General features: G+C 48.3%; 1 protein-coding gene across 1 annotated transcript in view; it reads right to left on the reverse strand.

The window, feature by feature from the left end:
* The window catches only part of FHL1 (four and a half LIM domains 1), a 148,423-nt gene extending 140,425 nt beyond the window's left edge, over positions 1-7,998 (reverse strand). The window contains exon 1 of the mRNA XM_063937451.1: positions 7,975-7,998. The gene's annotated coding sequence lies outside the window, so the exon portion shown is untranslated. The remainder of the gene's footprint in view (positions 1-7,974) is intronic.
* Between the last annotated feature and the right edge of the window lie 13,962 nt (positions 7,999-21,960).

Consider the following 21,960-nt stretch of genomic DNA (forward strand, 5'->3'; position numbering starts at 1 on the left):
CTTTGGTCAGGGTATCAAATTAGTAGAACTTCACAAAGGTGTTCTTCCCGACCAGGTAGCAGCTCGGCACAGTAGGAGGGCTGAGACTCCACGGGCAGCCGCTCAGGAAGAGCCCACCGATCTCGTAGAGTGGGCCTTCAGAGACTATGGAACAGGTAAGGCTGCCAACACATAGGCCTGTTGGATAGTAAGCCGAATCCAACGAGCAATAGACTGCTTTGAAGCAGGGCAACCCTTTTTCTGCACATCATAGAGCGTGAACAAGGAATCAGTCTTTCTGATCCGAGCCGTCTTCGTGACATAGATTTTCAAGGCTCGTACTGCATCCAATGCCTCCGGAGGGGCAGAAGTGCCAGAACTGGATGGAATCACTATAGGTTGATTCAAGTGAAACGCAGAGACCACCTTCGGCAGGAACTGCTGTCTAGTCCTGAGCTACGCTCTGTCCTCGTAAAAGGCCAAGTAGAGACTTTTACACGATAAGGCCCCGAATTCTGAGACACGTATAGCAGAAGCCAGGGCCAGTAACATCACTGTCTTCCACGTAAGGTATTTGTCTTCTACCGTCATCAGAGGTTCAAACCAGGAGGACTGTAGAAAGCGTAACACCACATCCAAATCCTAAGGAGCTGTAGGCGGCACAAACGGAGGTTGTATGTGAAGCACCCCTTGCAAGAAGGTCTGAACTTCTGACAGGAGAGCCAACTTCTTCTGGAAGGAGACGGAAAGAGCTGAAATTAGGACCTTATTGGATCCAAGACATAAGCCTCTATCCACTCCAGCCAGCAGGAATCGAAGGAATCTCCCCAAGTGGAATTCCGCAGATGGATGTGTGTTCCTCGCAGCAAGAGACATATCTCGGCCAGATATGATGATAGTGTTTTGACGTCACAGGTTTTCTGGCTTGCCCCATAGTGGCAATGACCTTTTTGGAAAGCCCTTTGTGAGCTAGGATGTTCCGCTCAACTTCCATGCCGTCAAACAAAGCCGCCGTAAGTCCGGATAGACGAACGGTCCTTGCTGAAGAAGATCTCTTCTTAGCGACAGAGACCAAGGGTCCTCTACGGACATGTCCAGAAGAGCTGCGTACCACGCTCTTCCGGGTCAATCCGGGGCAATCAAGATTGCCTGCACTCCTTGATGCCTGATCCTCTTGAGTACCCTGGGGATCAACGGAATCAGAGGAAATAGGTAAGCTGATAAGGCCAAGGCATTGTCAGCACATCCAATGCACTCGCCTGAAGGTCTCTGGTTCGTGAGCAATAGCAACGAAGCTTCTTGTTGAGGTGAGAGGACATCATGTCGATCTGTGGGCAGCCCCACCTGTCGATGATCTGTTGAAACACCTGAGGGTGTAGTCCCCACTCCCCTGGGTGGAGATTGTGGCGACTGAGGAAGTCCGCTTCCCAGTTGTCCACCCCCGGAATGAAGATTGCGGACAGTGCTCTTGCATTTCTTTCTGCCCAGAAGAGTATTCTTGACACTTCTCACATGCAGACTCTGTTTTTTGTCCCTCCTTGTCGATTGATGTATGCAACAGCCGTGGTGTTGTCTAACTGAACCTTGATTGCTTGATCCCGGAGTAGAGGGGAGGCCTGAATCAGAGCATTGTAGATGGCCCGAAGTTCCAGGATGTTGATCGGAAGGAGGGCTTCTTGGGCAGACCACCTGCCCTGGAACTGCGCTCCCTGGGTGACAGCTCCCCATCACCTCAGACTCGCATCCATCGTGAGGAGGATCCAATCCTGATTCCCAAAGCGTCGACCTTCCAGCAGGTTGGAAAGACTGTAGGCACCACAGGAGTGAAATCCTGGCCGGGGGTGAGAGACGAATCATCCGCTGCATCTGAAGATGGGAACCGGACCACTTGTTCTGGATATCCAATTGGAACGGTCCGGCATGAAACCTTCTGAACTGTATCGCCTCCTACGAGGCCACCATCTTTACCAACAATTTTATGCAAAGATGAATGGATACTCGAGCAGGTCAGATCACCATGCGAACAATTTCTTGAAGTGTTCTCACTTTTTCTTCTGGGAGGAACACTTTCTGTGCTACAGTATCCAGGAGCATCCCCAGAAACAGGAGCCGCTGAGATGGTTTCAGGTGGGACTTCTCCAGATTGAGGATCCACCTGTGGTGAGACAGAAGTTGGACAGTGCGATCTATATGGAGCAATAGAAGCACCCTGGAACTCGCTTTTATCAGAAGATCGTCCAGATATGGAATTATGTTGAGCCCCTGGACCCTGAGCTGAAACATCATTTCCGCAATTACCTTCGTGAACACCCTCGGAGCTGTAGACAGGCCGAAGGGTAACGCCTGAAACTGGTAGTGATCGTTCAGTAGGGCGAACCGCAGATGGGCCTGATGAGAAGGCAAAATTAGGATATGGAGGTAAGCGTCCTTGATATCCGTCTGACACAAGGAATTCCTGTTGTTCCCAGCCTGCGATCACTGCTCTCAAAGATTCCATCTTGAATTTGAAAACCTTTAGGTAAGGATTCAAGGACTTCAGATTTAGAATGGGTCTAACAGACCCCTCTGGTTTAGTACTATGAATAGACTGGAGTAGTAACAGGACAGGCCTCGTTGTTGTAGGGGTACTGGAACAATGACCTGGGACTGGACCAGCTTGTTTATGGCCAGTAGTAGCGTACCACGCATATTTTCCAAAGCTGGTAAGCCTGATTTGAAAAATCGTTGGGGAGAAGCACCGTCAAACTCCAGCTTGTAACCCTGAGAGATAAGGTCCCTTACCCAAGCATCTTGGCAGGAACCGTCCCAGATGTGGCTGTAGTGACGTAACTGAGCTCCAACCACGAGATCTCCCCTGGGTGGGTGGGCACAGTCATGCTGAAGTCTTTGCGGAAGCAGAACTGGTGCTCTGGTCCTGAGTTCCGGCAACGGCTGGTTTATTAGGTTTAACTCTGGAGCCTCTAGCTGCGTTGGAGGCTCCCCTGGCACTAGATCGAAATCTGGAGGACCGAAAGGACTGAGTAGGTACGCCTAGGAGGCGGAACCCCCGAAGGGAGAAACGTGGATTTCCCAGCAGTAGCTTTGGAAATCCATGCGTCCAATTCACCTCCAAAAAGCCATTCACCTGTGAAGGGAAGAGATTCCACATTATGTTTGGAGTCAGCATCAGCAATCCACTGACGCAACCATATGGCTCTGCACGCAGACACAGCCATAGCCGTGGTCCTAGCATTAATATTGCCAATCTCTTTAAGGGAGTCACAGAGGACTCTAGCAGTGTCCTGAATGTGTTTTAGGAAAGTTACCGTAGTAACTAGGGTCATATCACCCGAAAGACCTTCCTGAATTTGAGTAACCCAGGAATGAATTGCATGTGTCATCCAGCAACCTGCAATGACCGGTCTTTGATCTACACCTGCAGCAGTGTAGACAGATTTCAGAGTGGTCTCAATTTTTCTATCTGCCGGGTCCTTTACCGTAAAGGAGCCCGGAGCAGGGAGTACCGCCTTTTTAGAAAGGCAAGAGACCGAGACGTCTACTGCTGGAGACACTTCACAGAATTTCCTGCCTTCAGGGGCAAAGGGGAATGTATGCAAAAACCATTTGGATACCTGATATTTTTTATCTGGATTCTTCCAGGCTATTTTAAATCATCCAATTCCTTGGAGCAGGAAATGTGACTGTCAGTTTGTCTTGTGGGAGGAAAAATGACTGCTGATTATTAGCATCCTCCAGGGGGAGCTTTAACCGAATAGCCAATATGAGGGGTTCAATACCCTGAGTAGGGTGGAATCCCCACCTATGGGATCCACATCATCCCCATCATCCTGTATATCATCATCAGTATCTGGTAGAAGTGCAGGTAAAGAACGTTTATGTGCACCTGTAGTGGACAGGGGGGGATATTTAGCAGCTAGATTTGCCACTGCTTGTTGCAGTTCCTGAGTCCTACTGGCATTTACAGAGAGTTGAGATGATATATCAGACATCATAGTTTGTATAGCCCCCAGCCAGGAGGGCTCTGGACTCTCCCCCACATTGTTATCAGCATTTTGTGATGGCTGACTACACTGCTCACATGAAATTGAGCCAGATGAGCTAGGGGAAAATCTAGCATTACACACACTGCCTAACTTCTGTTTTACCATTGTGAAAAAGAAAAACAGGAATAATACACATACAACACAGCCTGAAATACAATACCAGCCTGCCCTATTCCATGTGAGAGGATACACAGGAGAGAGGACACCAGCGCACCCAACGCTGCACAGTCCCAGTGAGGCTGTCAGCGTTTCACATGAAATTTGTGCACAATATAGCGGCTCTCCCCCTCTACACCCGGTACCAGTGATCCAGCGTGTGACCATTATGGAGGAGCTGTGTGAGGCTGCTGATGCTGCTGCTTATTCAAAGGAAGGCGCCAAAATGCAGCTGAGCCCGCTCTGATGTAGCTCCGCCCCACGCCATGGCGCTGGAGCTACTGTGTAATCTTTATACTGGTCATGTCTCCTAAGTGTTTGTAGCCTCACATAAATGCTGGTACAAGGTATATTATCCAGTCTCACGCAGGGGCTACAGTGGTTCCCCCTCAGGAGGGACCCGTACACCTCACCCACGCTTCTGCCGCACAGTGTGTACTCACCACCGATGATCACCTTCAGGCAGCGTTAGGGGTGTGCGGCATGCTGCGGCTGCGACAGCCAAGGCGCCATGCCCCGCTGAACAAACAGCCCCTCAGGACAATGGTCCTGCAGCAGGGAAGTGGCTCTGCACCTCAAGAGGCTGGTGACTGCCCCCCCCCCCCCCCCCCCAACTCCCACGGCGCAGGTATGCTGTTGCCAAACAGCATACCGAAAGAAATAAAAGTTTAAAAGAATTTGAGGAAAAACTCTCCGGAGCTTGCAGAGTGTGCATACTCTCCTGAGGTCACTTTTTTCTAACCTGACCTGTAGGAGGAGGCATAGAGGGGAGGTGCCAGCACACCCAGTTGAAGAAATTTAAAGTGCACTGGCTCCTTTGGACCCGTCTATACCCCATCGTACTAATCTGTCCCCAATATCCCTTATGGATGCTAGAGAAAAAGTCCGTAGTTTGGGCGCCCAAACATAGACTTTGGAATCCCATTCAGGTTTTTTAGACGGGTTTAGCTGCTTTGTGCGACTAAACCCGGAGCTGACAGGCGCATTAACTGACAATGGGCGTCTGATCAGAGCAACAATTGAATAGCTTCATTGCTAAAGATGCCCAGCAGGGGGTGCAAAAACAATTGAATCACCTCTAAAGAGAACACGGCTGGAATCATATCATACACTTCCCAGCACACAGTGGCGAATTTCCCATTAGGCACGTGCCTAGGGGCGGCACTTGTTGGGCGCAGCAATTGGATGCTTGCGTCAGTTGTCAGCCCAAAAAAGTACCAGTAACTGCAAAATATTTCCATTGTACTGTACCATATGTCATCTTGTATGGAGTGTAAACTGTTAGGACATGCACATACTGCCCCTGTAAGCTGTCCTACTTAGTTAATATGTATACATAATTTAAAAATACAAAAATGACATAGTGGTTTTTCTGTGTATTATTCTATTAAATTGGCTATCATCAAATGAGGGCTTATAACCAATCAATAAATATATTATAAAATTAGGCAGGCGGAGGGCACCCGTTACAGTTGTGCCTAGGCTATGGGCGCTCTCACCCCTAAATCCGCCCCACAAACAAGCTGCACAGGATGCAGGAGGACAGACACCTTGTAGGCTGCAGGCTGTCCATCACTAGTATGACCCCAATAATTCACATTTCCTTTGATAGTTTATAAAAACAGAATAAAGAGGAATTTTAGTTGATAAGTTATACTATAACTGGAGCGGATACTGTATATAAGAACACAATTCCAGTCACTATGACTTTCCCGTAAAGAGTGAGTAAAATCACTATAAAGGCCCATACACATTAAGCGATTTTGAGCTCAAAGTAGCTCATTTTTGGCATTTTGAGCTACTTTGACCTCAAACTCAGCCAGTGCGTATGGGCGGGCAATGAGCGGTGATGTGCGCTCCCGCATCATCGCTGGCCACCGCTGTCTGTTTTACCAGCCGAGTGAAGCATATTTCACAGTCTACTACTGTGGAAAGTGGTTCATCCCCCGTGAACATCACTGGGCACAGGGAAAATAGCTCAGTGTGTAAGCACCTTAAGAAACGCATACATGTTAATGTTTGTATTTCTAAGCTGAATAGCGGTCATGCAGTAAGTAAGTAGCCGCTGTCTGTCACTCTTCAGCAGCATGTTAGGAGGGAGATGCCCCATGCCTGACCAGGTGACCGTAGCTCAGCCTTGCTGTACAGAAATGTGTGGGAGGCTGTTTCATACACAGGTCTAGGACCAGTGATCTAAATGGAATGCATTCAGCTCTGAACCAGTGTTAGGTACCATCAGGACAATGTCATAACGTTATGTGAGGAGCTACCTATGGTGGAGAAGGGAGGTGACACTTTAGAGCTGCAGTGGAATGTCACCATAACAGAGGACAAAGCATTTTACCTTCGGGATACAGTCATTAGGTCGACAGTCATAAGGTCGACCACTATTGGTCAACCTGCATTAGGTCAACATGGTCATTAGGTCGACTTGAACAAGGTCGACATGAGTTTTTCACTTTTTTGTCATTTTTTGAACGTATTCATACTTTACAATCCACGTGGACTACGATTGGGAATAGTAACCTGTGCCGAGCGCAGTGAGGCACCTTGCCAGAAGCATGGCATGTGAAGCGAGACATGCGAGGGGACACGGTGCACTAATTGGGGTTCCCCATCACTTTACAACAAAAATGACACCAAAAATGTTGACCTAATGACCCATACCCTTACCTTCATGGTTCCCATCTGAGCATTTTCATTGAGGAGTTTGGTGGACATTTTACTTTCTCATACTCCATATAAATAGTACCAAAATACATACACAATAATTACAAATAACTGAGATTGTATACTTCTAAGAGTGTACTGTTTTTTGTTTTTGTTTTTTAAATAATCACGGATAGATTAAAAAAAAGATATACTCATTTTTACAATTTTTTTTAATATAATCCAAAAAAATGAAAGTTACTTTTTATTTCAATATACTAAAGAAAAAAATAAAGCTATATCTAGCACAAATCCTAAACCTAACATAACATTCATATGGATGACCTGCGGGCTAAGGAAGGTCAGTATACCGGCAGCAGGGCGAGCGCTAGAAAGCCCATTGCGAGCTCGCTGTGCTCGCCAAGCTGGTGGCTCTATTCCCACTCTATGGGTGTCGTGGACGGGTGTAGTACTGCTGACCGGCGGTCAGGAGACCGCCGGTCAGCTTACCGACGCCGGGATCCCGGCAGCATACCGACGCCGGGATCCCGGCGGGGAGGGGCGAGTGCAACAAGCCCCTTGCGGGCTCGCTGCGCTCGTCACTCTGCGGGCTCGGTGGCGACCTGCGGTCGCCACGGGTTCTATTCCCACTCTATGGGTGTCGTGGACACCCACGAGTGGAAATAGTCCCTGTTGGTCGGTATGCCGACCATCGGGATAGTGAGCCGTCGGGCTGGAGGAGGAGGTCATGTGACTGTCGGTCAGCTGACCGGCGGTCACATGAATACCACCCGTCATGGACACCCACGAGTGGGAATAGCCCTGGCGCCGCTGTCAGCATTCTCAGCGGTCGGGATCCCGGCGTCGGTATTCTGACCGCCGGGATATTAACTATATCCCTGACCGACAGCTATATTCAGACGGATGTTTTTAAAGGGCACTAGTACAGCGCAAATTTGTAACGCAAATGAAAGCAAATTACTGAGTTTATCTACTCTCTCACTCCGCTGAGACCAAGACACCAGAGAAAACCTAACAAAAAAATGTATTCCTTGGTTAATCAGCACATTACCAAAAAATAAAAAATAAATAAATCTGTCTGGTTAAAGAAGAACAAACATTCAAACTAATTTAGTAAAAGAGTTACCTCCTGATCCTGAAGGGTTCACACCTGTGGAGAAAATCAGATAATGGCATGTAATAAGGTGGTAGAACAGTCACCATCAATCCTTTATTTGCAAAATAAATAAACATACAAACAAATAAATAAAAACTGAAAATAAGTATAAATAAATAATATTTATTTCTAGACCAGAGTAAAAAAAACAACAACAAAAAACATCCCCCCAGGCTGGGTGTACAAGTCATTCACATGAGGCTCAGACTAAAATAATGTAAATAACAAATAAATAAAAAAAGTTTCATAAAGAATAACATCGCTGAAGGTACCAGCTGGTTAATCGTATTGCTTAATCCGTCTGCTCAGACAAGTTGGACCTCGTAATCAATAAGAAAACACATAAAAAGCCTGATAAAGTGTAATGATGAGTTGCCTTTGCTAAGGATGATGCAGTCTGTATGCTAAAGTCTCATGAAAAGTAAAGACACTTGCAGGAGAGTTACACAGATATGCTATGAGACACACTTACCGTGCGTGCTGTTTGCTCCACGGAGAGGGATGAATTGCTGTCTGGCTGCGGAGTATATGACAGCCAGCAGTACATTATCTCCGCCCCCTGCTGGACTGTGTGGGAACTAGACCAATGCTATTGCACAGTGCAACCTCATACTAGAAGAAGTGATCAAATCAGTTATTCCAAGCCATTTACTTTTCTAATCAATGTTGATTTAATCTGGAAAAAGTTGTTTATTTCACTGTTTTGTTTGTAGCTTAAATTTCTGCATTGTGTCCCAGTCAATGTCGTTATAGTAAGATACTGAGCATCACATAGCCAATTCACTGGAGTGAGCTTTATTACTACACAAAGGTAGGAGCTACCAGATTGTGATATAACACCAGTGCACTACTGACATTATATAAAGAGTAGGTCATCTACTCAGTGGCATAACTACTGCCCCCGCAGCCCTCGCGGTGGCTTGGTGGCGCAGGGTTGCGGGGGGCGCCGCCACTGATTTATCGCAGAGCAGATTGACATGCGGACGAGCCGTCCGCATGTCAATCTGCTGTCTCCCTCCTTCCGTAGCCGCTGCTGTAAGGAGGGACACGGGGGGCACAGCGCGCACCTCTCCTGTGTCTCCGGCGTGTCTATTAAATGAAGTGCCTGTTCGTGAGCTCTGATTGGCTCACGAACCGGCACTTCATTTAACAGACACGCCGGAGGCGCAGGAGGGAAACAGGAGAGGTGCGCGCTGTGCCCTCCATGTCCCTCATACACAAAACAGCGGGGGAGCAGGGACGGATCTAGAGTAGACTTTTCTTTAGGGGGGGGGGGGGGGCGGTTTACTGTTTAATCTTGACTCCTCCCTCTACAGTCCCAACTCCTCCCATCTGCAATCCTAACTCCTCCTCTCTCAATTCTGACTGAACTTTTTGAGTGAGACTGAGATAGAGCTTTGTGATCGTTCTATGGCCCTCATTCCGAGTTGATCGCTCGCAAGGCGAATTTAGCAGAGTTGCTCACGCTAAGCCTACGCCTACTGGGAGTGTATCTTAGCTTCTTAAAATTGCGACCGATGTATTCGCAATATTGCGATTACAAACTACTTAGCAGTTTCAGAGTAGCTTCAGACTTACTCGGCATCTGCGTTCAGTTCAGTGCTTGTCGTTCCTGGTTTGACGTCATAAACACACCCAGCGTTCGCCCAGACACTCCCCCGTTTCTCCGGCCACTCCTGCGTTTTTTCCGGAAACGGTAGCGTTTTTATCCACACGCCCCGAAAACGCTGTGTTTCCGCCCAGTAACACCCATTTCCTGTCAATCACACTACGTTCGCCAGAGCGAAGAAAAAGCCGTGAGTAAAAATACTATCTTCATTGTAAAATTACTTGGCGCAGTCGCAGTGCGAATATTGCGCATGCGTACTAAGCGGAATTTCACTGCGATGCGAAGAAAATTACCGAGCGATCAACTCGGAATGAGGGCCTATGTACATGTGACTGTGCTATGGGGTAATTGTATTTATTAGCCCTAGTACCCACACACCAGCAAGTGAGGGGCAAATGCTCTGTAACCCTTGCTCTCCTGGCTCCTCTGTGCTGCTGTGGTATAAGCTGCAGCACATCGTTCTGCCTCAGGCTCTCCCAGTAGAGCTCTCTTCTGCTCAAAAGTGGGCGTGGCTATGACTGTGTTAGGGGGGGGCGGTCGCCCCCTTCGCCCCCCCCTAGATCCGGCCCTGCGGGGGAGCGGGGGGGGGGAGCTGTACCTGGACCTTGGGGAGCATATGTAGCACTGGGGGAGGGGGAGCATATTTGGCACTTGTGGGGGCATATGTGGCACTGAGGGGGCATATGTGACACTGGGGGGTATATGTGTACCTGGCACTTGGGATGGGGGGGCATATTTGGCACTGGGGGCATGTGTGTACCTGGCACTGTGGGGGAATATCTGGCACTGGGGGCATACGTGGCACTGGGAGCACTGCCCTAGCAACAAGCATTACCCCCTAGCAACGAGCATGACACCCAGTGCATGAAACCCTTGGCAACGAGCATGACACCCAGTGCATGAAACCCCTGGCAACGAGCATGACACCCTGAGCATGAAAACCCCTGGCACCGTGCATGGAACCAAGAGCATGAAACCCCTGGCAACGAGAATGACACCCAGTGCATGAAAACCCTGGCAACGAGCATGACACCCTGAGCATAAAAACCCCTGGCACCGTGCATGGAACCAAGAGCATGAAACCCCTGGCAACGAGCAGGTAATTTAAAAGTAATTAGAAGCCTTACTGTAGGACTTAATGTGTAATGGGCATTGCGGTGTGTGGCATAATGTATCACGGACATTGCGGTGTGTGTCATAATGTGTCAGGCATTACGGTGTGTGGCATACTATATCACAGGCATTGTGGTATGTGGTATAATGTCTCAGGGTCATTGCAGTGTGTGTCATAATGAGTCACAGGCATTGTATGTGCTATAATGTATCAGGGGCATTGCAGTGTGTAGCATAATGTATAACGGGCATTGCGATTCCTGTCATGTGTCAAAGGCATTACGGTGTGTGGCATAATATGTCGGGGGCATTATGGTGTGTGCATATTGTGTCATGTACATTATTGTGTGTGGCATAATGTCTAAGGGCCATTGCAGTATGTGGCATAATGTATACTGGGCATTACTATAAGGAGGAAAAATGACAAATAATGTAAGGGGCATGAATCAGGATTATTTTTCTTTCCTGTGGTGGCCAACGTCTGGGCGTGCAGGTTGCAAAACTGGGGTATAAGGTAGTCTTTCCCTGCAATGCCACGCCCCTTTATGTGAAGCCACGCCCATTTCAACAAAGCCACACACCCTTTTTCGGCGCGCGCAAGTTCATCCCTTTACTAGTGCCAATTATGGGGGGGGGGGGGGGGGCGCGGGGGCGCCGGAGGATTTTTTGGCTTGGGGGAGAAAAATTTCTAGTTATGCCACCGCATCTACTGTAAATTTTATTTCTCCTACGTCCTAGACGATGCTGGGGACTCCAAAAGGACCATGGGGTATGGACGGATCCGCAGGAGCCTGGGCACACTATAAAGACTTAATCTGGGTGTGAACTGGCTCCTCCCTCTATGCCCCTCCCCCAGACCTCAGTTAGACTTTGTGCCCAGAAGTGATTGGACACACACTAGGGGAGCTCTACTGAGTTTCTCTGAAAGACTTATGTTAGGTTTGTTATTTTCAGGCAGACCTGCTGGCTACAGGCTCCCTGCATCGTGGGAGTGAGGGGAGAGAAGCAGGACCTACTTCTTCTTAGTTTAAGGGCTCTGCTTCTCGGCTACTGGACACCATTAGCTCCAGAGGGTTCGATCACTTGGTGCGCCTAGCTGCTTGTTCCCGGAGCCACGCCGTCACCCCCTCACAGAAGCCAGAAGAAAGAAGCCGGGTGAGTATTAGAAGAACAGAAGACTTCAGTGACGGCAGAAGACTTCAGTAACGGAGGTACAGCGGTCGCGCTGTGCTCCATGCTCCCACTCAACAGCACTCACTGGGTGCAGGGCGCTGGGGGGGGAGTGCCCTGGGCGGCAGGTTACTGAGGTTTGAATTAGTCTGGCTTTAAAACGTGTTAGGTGCTGGGAGCACCGTGTCTAATTCCCCCGCCAGCATTGTAAAGCGCGCTACGCGCCATTAACCCGCCGACGACATACAAGGGGGGGAGCGCCCTGTGTAACATTTTACTATTGTGCTCGTGCAGGACGTTATTTTGACGCTGCCGGGGGATCCCTGTCCCGGACCCCCGCCACCGCGTGTTTGCGCACTGCGCGCCTCTATCCCCCGCTGCTGCCTCCCTCGGTTGCAGGGCGCTGGGGAGGGAGCGCCCTGAGCAACTTATTACTGTTTTATGGCGGGGCCGGGGGCTCCGTGTCCCGGACCTCCGCCAGCGTGTGTTCGCGCACTGCGCGCCTTTCTCCCCCGCCGCTGCCTCCCACGGGTGCAGGGCGCTGGGGGGGGGGAGCGCCCTGAGCAACTTATAACAGTAATGCCGCGGCCGGGGGCTCCGTGTCCCGGACCCCCACCAGCGCGTGTTGGTGTGTGACGCGCTTTCTCCTCCCCGCCGCTGCTTCCCACGGGTGCAGCGCGCGGAGGGGGGAGCGCCCTGAACAAGCGATTGGCGCGGCCGGGGGTTCCGTGTCCCGAACCCCCGACAGCGCGGGTTAGGCCACTGTGCGCCTTTTTTCTTCCCCTCCACCGTTTCCGACATAGCGGCGGTCCCGCCCCGGTGCTCCCACACGCCAATGATTTTCTTGGGTGCAGGGCGCAAGGGGGGGGGCGCCCTGAGGGACATTTTTAGAAGATATATAGTGTTTTACACGATATATGGGGCCAGCCAGTAAACTGATAAGGGGCGGTAAGGCACTGGAAAGGGGCGGAGTTTAGCTGTCTCTGAGGAGTCAGTGCCATTTTCTTCAAGAACCCCGCCAGGACTTGCTGTAAAGGAAGATGGAGGGGGGGGGGGGGGGGCACGGTGTTTTAATGCTATATGGGTGGCATATAGCATTAAGTTTGAAATTGGATACATATTCCTTGTAGTAAGGCATAATCTCACTGTTTCCCTGTTTGGTTACCCACTATCGGTTGGTCGACATAAGTCGGCAGAGGTGAGGGCTTGGTCATGAGCTGCTGTGGGGTTAACTGTCGGTTTCGCAGGACATGGCGAAGCTTTATTCAGGAAATGAAGTATTAGCAGATTGGTGTTCGTATGCCTAGAACATAAAACACGATAGCGAAGATACAGTCGTTGGTGGATGCCCTGTCGGCATCAACGGTATTTCCTGTGTAAAAAAATTATCAGGCTGTTATTGCCCTATACCTGTAAATGTATATTTATAGGGATATGTAGGGGGAGTTTTATCAAATTATTTGGTATGTTTCCTCAGACCCCTCGGGGTCCCAAGATTATTATTTTTATTAATTTTGTCGCTTAATATTCCTGCCGGTCGACATTTACTCTGTTTTATGTTGACCTTAACCTTCCTGGTAGATATCGGTACATGTTCATACACGTTTACAACACATTACTGTCACTATGGACCTGACAGGTCTGGACAATCCACTTGCGTATAGGTTATATCTATATGGGTGTATATGTAGATATATGTTTATATATGCATGCTTAGGATGTATGTGTTTTTGGGGTGTATTACATGATGTTTATCCATGAATGCTAAAATAATGGTATTCTTATCATGTGCTGATCGCTCTGTTGATTAAGCTCTAGATTGGTCGGGACGAGTTGGGTTCAATCCTCTCAAGGAGTCCGAATGTTATTCTCTTCGCAACGCAGAGAGAAAATTATGACAGTCAACTCCTGGTCGACGCAGAGCCCGGTCGCAGTAGAGCATGCACAGGCAGCTAAGTGAAATTTTATTTCTATAATTTTACATTATTTGCACTGGTTGTACTTGAGAAAGTGTTGTATTCGGGTAAGCATCCGACGGTATTACCCTACCCAGAGTGGGTAGCCATGCCTATGTTTGTCTACCTTCTAATGTTATAGCAGGCCGCCTCGTGACAGCGGGAGGTGTGACCGGAAAAATGCGGAGGAGGTACCAGGGAAAAGCTGGAGGGAGGTGTACAACTGAGAGTGTGGCCTCTATTCAGTCACTCTAGGCGGATTCCTCTGGTAAGTCTAATTTCGTGAGTTACCCTCCTTCACGACGTTTGGTGATGCATTCTTTTGTGGGATGCAGTCATTTTTAACCGGTTCGATACCGGTCTTGTTTTTTACTTTCTGTGCAGACAAGGAAAGGTGAGAAGGTAAGGGTTCTGCAGCCTTGTAGGTTCGCAGAAGCGGATGTCGTTTCTGTTCCACTACATCCACCAATGGTCGCTGAATCTATCTGGCGGGTTTCCACTCCGGTGACCACTTGTCTGATAAGTTTCAGTCAGTCCAGGTATAGACTAGGACCGGTGAGTTATTCATAGAATCTAAAGGGGGACATTCTGAGTTCCGGTTGTTTCCCTTTGCTGTTTTTTCTAATAATTTTGCCGTTCCCTTCTGGAAAGGGAGGTAGTACGCAATGCCATACAGAGGTGCGTCAGGTACAAGACAGTCTCTGGCTGTCCCTGTATTAAGGTGCAAATCGTTGTTTCCCTCTAACGCTTTTAAACTCAGGAATTGCCTGTTGTTCCCAACGACGCGGATGTTGGAAATGGGGTTTTCGGACTAGATGCTGACCAGTTTTGGTTAGATGTTTTTTCCTGTGGAAAGAGGTCTGAGGATCCAGAGTTGGTTTGAGGTGACACCTCTTTAATATCTTCCGCTTACAAAACAGATGGCTGCGGCCTAAGAGGCCTGTTCGGTGTGCAGGTGTATTACCAGTAGAGATGAGCGCCGGAAATTTTTCGGGTTTTGTGTTTTGGTTTTGGGTTCGGTTCCGCGGCCGTGTTTTGGGTTCGACCGCGTTTTGGCAAAACCTCACCTAATTTTTTTTGTCGGATTCGGGTGTGTTTTGGATTCGGGTGTTTTTTTCAAAAAACCCTAAAAAACAGCTTAAATCATAGAATTTGGGGGTAATTTTGATCCCAAAGTATTATTAACCTCAAAAAACATAATTTACACTCATTTTCAGCCTATTCTGAACACATCACACCTCACAATATTATTTTTAGTCCTAAAATTTGCACCGAGGTCGCTGTGTGAGTAAGATAAGCGACCCTAGTGGCCGACACAAACACCGGGCCCATCTAGGAGTGGCACTGCAGTGTCACGCAGGATGTCCCTTCCAAAAAACCCTCCCCAAACAGCACATGACGCAAAGAAAAAAAGAGGCGCAATGAGGTAGCTGTGTGAGTAAGATTAGCGACCCTAGTGGCCGACACAAACACCGGGCCCATCTAGGAGTGGCACTGCAGTGTCACGCAGGATGTCCCTTCCAAAAAACCCTCCCCAAACAGCACATGACGCAAAGAAAAAAAGAGGCGCAATGAGGTAGCTGACTGTGTGAGAAAGATAAGCGACCCTAGTGGCCGACACAAACACCGGGCCCATCTAGGAGTGGCACTGCAGTGTCACGCAGGATGTCCCTTCCAAAAAACCCTCCCCAAACAGCACATGACGCAAAGAAAAAAAGAGGCGCAATGAGGTAGCTGACTGTGTGAGAAAGATAAGCGACCCTAGTGGCCGACACAAACACCGGGCCCATCTAGGAGTGGCACTGCAGTGTCACGCAGGATGTCCCTTCCAAAAAACCCTCCCCAAACAGCACATGACGCAAAGAAAAAAAGAGGCGCAATGAGGTAGCTGTGTGAGAAAGATAAGCGACCCTAGTGGCCGACACAAACACCGGGCCCATCTAGGAGTGGCACTGCAGTGTCACGCAGGATGTCCCTTCCAAAAAACCCTCCCCAAACAGCACATGACGCAAAGAAAAAAAGAGGCGCAATGAGGTAGCTGTGTGAGTAAGATTAGCGACCCTAGTGGCCGACACAAACACCGGGCCCATCTAGGAGTGGCACTGCAGTGTCACGCAGGATGGCCCTTCCAAAAAACCCTCCCCAAACAGCACATGACGCAAAGAAAAAAAGAGGCGCAATGAGGTAGCTGACTGTGTGAGTAAGATTAGCGACCCTAGTGGCCGACACAAACACCGGGCACATCTAGGAGTGGCACTGCAGTGTCACGCAGGATGTCCCTTCCAAAAAACCCTCCCCAAACAGCACATGACGCAAAGAAAAAAAGAGGCGCAATGAGGTAGCTGTGTGAGTAAGATTAGCGACCCTAGTGGCCGACACAAACACCGGGCCCATCTAGGAGTGGCACTGCAGTGTCACGCAGGATGTCCCTTCCAAAAAACCCTCCCCAATCAGCACATGATGCAAAGAAAAAGAAAAGAAAAAAGAGGTGCAAGATGGAATTATCCTTGGGCCCTCCCACCCACCCTTATGTTGTATAAACAAAACAGGACATGCACACTTTAACCAACCCATCATTTCAGTGACAGGGTCTGCCACACGACTGTGACTGATATGACGGGTTGGTTTGGACCCCCCCCAAAAAAGAAGCAATTAATCTCTCCTTGCACAAACTGGCTCTACAGAGGCAAGATGTCCACCTCATCTTCACCCTCCGATATATCACCGTGTACATCCCCCTCCTCACAGATTATCAATTCGTCCCCACTGGAATCCACCATCTCAGCTCCCTGTGTACTTTGTGGAGGCAATTGCTGCTGGTCAATGTCTCCGCGGAGGAATTGATTATAATTCATTTTAATGAACATCATCTTCTCCACATTTTCTGGATGTAACCTCGTACGCCGATTGCTGACAAGGTGAGCGGCGGCACTAAACACTCTTTCGGAGTACACACTTGTGGGAGGGCAACTTAGGTAGAATAAAGCCAGTTTGTGCAAGGGCCTCCAAATTGCCTCTTTTTCCTGCCAGTATAAGTACGGACTGTGTGACGTGCCTACTTGGATGCGGTCACTCATATAATCCTCCACCATTCTATCAATGTTGAGAGAATCATATGCAGTGACAGTAGACGACATGTCCGTAATCGTTGTCAGGTCCTTCAGTCCGGACCAGATGTCAGCATCAGCAGTCGCTCCAGACTGCCCTGCATCACCGCCAGCGGGTGGGCTCGGAATTCTGAGCCTTTTCCTCGCACCCCCAGTTGCGGGAGAATGTGAAGGAGGAGATGTTGACAGGTCGCGTTCCGCTTGACTTGACAATTTTGTCACCAGCAGGTCTTTCAACCCCAGCAGACCTGTGTCTGCCGGAAAGAGAGATCCAAGGTAGGCTTTAAATCTAGGATCGAGCACGGTGGCCAAAATGTAGTGCTCTGATTTCAACAGATTGACCACCCGTGAATCCTTGTTAAGCGAATTAAGGGCTGCATCCACAAGTCCCACATGCCTAGCGGAATCGCTCCGTGTTAGCTCCTTCTTCAATGCCTCCAGCTTCTTCTGCAAAAGCCTGATGAGGGGAATGACCTGACTCAGGCTGGCAGTGTCTGAACTGACTTCACGTGTGGCAAGTTCAAAGGGCATCAGAACCTTGCACAACGTTGAAATCATTCTCCACTGCACTTGAGACAGGTGCATTCCATCTCCTATATCGTGCTCAATTGTATAGGCTTGAATGGCCTTTTGCTGCTCCTCCAACCTCTGAAGCATATAGAGGGTTGAATTCCACCTCGTTACCACTTCTTGCTTCAGATGATGGCAGGGCAGGTTCAGTAGTTTTTGGTGGTGCTCCAGTCTTCTGTACGTGGTGCCTGTACGCCGAAAGTGTCCCGCAATTTTTCTGGCCACCGACAGCATCTCTTGCACGCCCCTGTCGTTTTTTTAAAAATTCTGCACCACCAAATTCAAGGTATGTGCAAAACATGGGACGTGCTGGAATTTGCCCATATTTAATGCACACACAATATTGCTGGCGTTGTCCGATGCCACAAATCCACAGGAGAGTCCAATTGGGGTAAGCCATTCCGCGATGATCTTCCTCAGTTGCCGTAAGAGGTTTTCAGCTGTGTGCGTATTCTGGAAAGCGGTGATACAAAGCGTAGCCTGCCTAGGAAAGAGTTGGCGTTTGCGAGATGCTGCTACTGGTGCCGCCGCTGCTGTTCTTGCGGCGGGAGTCCATACATCTACCCAGTGGGCTGTCACAGTCATATAGTCCTGACCCTGCCCTGCTCCACTTGTCCACATGTCCGTGGTTAAGTGGACATTGGGTACAACTGCATTTTTTAGGACACTGGTGAGTCTTTTTCTGACGTCCGTGTACATTCTCGGTATCGCCTGCCTAGAGAAGTGGAACCTAGATGGTATTTGGTAACGGGGGCACACTGCCTCAATAAATTGTCTAGTTCCCTGTGAACTAACGGCGGATACCGGACGCACGTCTAACACCAACATAGTTGTCAAGGACTCAGTTATCCGCTTTGCAGTAGGATGACTGCTGTGATATTTCATCTTCCTCGCAAAGGACTGTTGAACAGTCAATTGCTTACTGGAAGTAGTACAAGTGGGCTTACGACTTCCCCTCTGGGATGACCATCGACTCCCAGCGGCAACAACAGCAGCGCCAGCAGCAGTAGGCGTTACACGCAAGGATGCATCGGAGGAATCCCAGGCAGGAGAGGACTCGTCAGACTTGCCAGTGACATGGCCTGCAGGACTATTGGCATTCCTGGGGAAGGAGGAAATTGACACTGAGGGAGTTGGTGGGGTGGTTTGCGTGAGCTTGGTTACAAGAGGAAGGGATTTACTGGTCAGTGGACTGCTTCCGCTGTCACCCAAAGTTTTTGAACTTGTCACTGACTTATTATGAATGCGCTGCAGGTGACGTATAAGGGAGGATGTTCCGAGGTGGTTAACGTCCTTACCCCTACTTATTACAGCTTGACAAAGGGAACACACGGCTTGACACCTGTTGTCCGCATTTCTGGTGAAATACCTCCACACCGAAGAGCTGATTTTTTTGGTATTTTCACCTGGCATGTCAACGGCCATATTCCTCCCACGGACAACAGGTGTCTCCCCGGGTGCCTGACTTAAACAAACCACCTCACCATCAGAATCCTCCTGGTCAATTTCCTCCCCAGCGCCAGCAACACCCATATCCTCCTCATCCTGGTGTACTTCAACACTGACATCTTCAATCTGACTATCAGGAACTGGACTGCGGGTGCTCCTTCCAGCACTTGCAGGGGGCATGCAAATAGTGGAAGGCGCATGCTCTTCACGTCCAGTGTTGGGAAGGTCAGGCATCGCAAACGACACAATTGGACTCTCCTTGTGGATTTGGGATTTCAAAGAACGCACAGTTCTTTGCGGTGCTTTTGCCAGCTTGAGTCTTTTCAGTTTTCTAGCGAGAGGCTGAGTGCTTCCATCCTCATGTGAAGCTGAACCACTAGCCATGAACATAGGCCAGGGCCTCAGCCGTTCCTTGCCACTCCGTGTGGTAAATGGCATATTGGCAAGTTTACGCTTCTCCTCCGACAATTTTATTTTAGGTTTTGGAGTCCTTTTTTTTCTGATATTTGGTGTTTTGGATTTGACATGCTCTGTACTATGACATTGGGCATCGGCCTTGGCAGACGACGTTGCTGGCATTTCATCGTCTCGGCCATGACTAGTGGCAGCAGCTTCAGCACGAGGTGGAAGTGGATCTTGATCTTTCCCTAATTTTGGAACCTCAACTTTTTTGTTCTCCATATTTTATAGGCAGAACTAAAAGGCACCTCAGGTAAACAATGGAGATGGATGGATTGGATACTAGTATACAATTATGGACGGACTGCCACGGTTAGGTGGTATAAAAAAACCACGGTTAGGTGGTATATATTATAATAATAATACAATTATGGATGGACGGACTGCCTGCCGACTGCCGACACAGAGGTAGCCACAGCCGTGAACTACCGCACTGTACACTGGTTGATAAAGAGATAGTAGTATACTCGTAACAACTAGTATGACACTATGACGACGGTATAAAGAATGAAAAAAAAACCACGGTTAGGTGGTATATATTATAATAATAATACAATTATGGATGGACGGACTGCCTGCCGACTGCCGACACAGAGGTAGCCACAGCCGTGAACTACCGCACTGTACACTGGTTGATAAAGAGATAGTAGTATACTCGTAACAACTAGTATGACACTATGACGACGGTATAAAGAATGAAAAAAAAACCACGGTTAGGTGGTATATATTATAATAATAATACAATTATGGATGGACGGACTGCCTGCCGACTGCCGACACAGAGGTAGCCACAGCCGTGAACTACCGCACTGTACACTGGTTGATAAAGAGATAGTAGTATACTCGTAACAACTAGTATGACACTATGACGACGGTATAAAGAATGAAAAAAAAACCACGGTTAGGTGGTATATATTATAATAATAATACAATTATGGATGGACGGACTGCCTGCCGACTGCCGACACAGAGGTAGCCACAGCCGTGAACTACCGCACTGTACACTGGTTGATAAAGAGATAGTAGTATACTCGTAACAACTAGTATGACACTATGACGACGGTATAAAGAAAGAAAAAAAAATACCACAGTTAGGTGGTATATATTATAATAATAATACAATTATGGATGGACGGACTGCCTGCCGACTGCCGACACAGAGGTAGCCACAGCCGTGAACTACCGCACTGTACACTGGTTGATAAAGAGATAGTAGTATACTCGTAACAACTAGTATGACACTATGACGACGGTATAAAGAATGAAAAAAAAAACCACGGTTAGGTGGTATATATTATAATAATAATACAATTATGGATGGACGGACTGCCTGCCGACTGCCGACACAGAGGTAGCCACAGCCGTGAACTACCGCACTGTACACTGGTTGATAAAGAGATAGTAGTATACTCGTAACAACTAGTATGACACTATGACGACGGTATAAAGAATGAAAAAAAAACCACGGTTAGGTGGTATATATTATAATAATAATACAATTATGGATGGACGGACTGCCTGCCGACTGCCGACACAGAGGTAGCCACAGCCGTGAATTACCGCACTGTACACTGGTTGATAAAGAGATAGTAGTATACTCGTAACAACTAGTATGACACTATGACGACGGTATAAAGAATGAAAAAAAAACCACGGTTAGGTGGTATATATTATAATAATAATACAATTATGGATGGACGGACTGCCTGCCGACTGCCGACACAGAGGTAGCCACAGCCGTGAACTACCGCACTGTACACTGGTTGATAAAGAGATAGTAGTATACTCGTAACAACTAGTATGACACTATGACGACGGTATAAAGAATGAAAAAAAAACCACGGTTAGGTGGTATATATTATAATAATAATACAATTATGGATGGACGGACTGCCTGCCGACTGCCGACACAGAGGTAGCCACAGCCGTGAACTACCGCACTGTACACTGGTTGATAAAGAGATAGTAGTATACTCGTAACAACTAGTATGACACTATGACGACGGTATAAAGAAAGAAAAAAAAATACCACGGTTAGGTGGTATATATTGTAATACAATTATGGATGGACGGACTGCCTGCCGAGTTCCGACTGCCGACACAGAGGTAGCCACAGCCGTGAACTACCGCACTGTACTGTGTCTGCTGCTAATATAGACTGGTTGATAAAGAGATAGTATACAATACATACAACAATATACTACTATACTGGTGGTCAGGCACTGGTCACCACTAGTCACACTGGCAGTGGCACTCCTGCAGCAAAAGTGTGCACTGTTTAATTTTAAATTAATATAATATTATGTACTCCTGGGGGCTCCTGCTATAACAACCTGCAGTGCTCCCCAGTCTCCCCCACAATTATTATAAGCTTTGCCTTTTATACATTGATGTGCAGCACACTGGGCTGAGCTGAGTGCACACAGACTGAGTCACACTGTGTGACTGGCTGCTGCTGTGTATCGTTTTTTTTCAGGCAGAGAACGGATATAGCAGAGAACGGATATATTATATTAAAATAAAT

The sequence above is a fragment of the Pseudophryne corroboree genome, chromosome 8 (assembly GCF_028390025.1).
Source record: "Pseudophryne corroboree isolate aPseCor3 chromosome 8, aPseCor3.hap2, whole genome shotgun sequence".
Lineage (NCBI taxonomy): Eukaryota > Metazoa > Chordata > Amphibia > Anura > Myobatrachidae > Pseudophryne > Pseudophryne corroboree.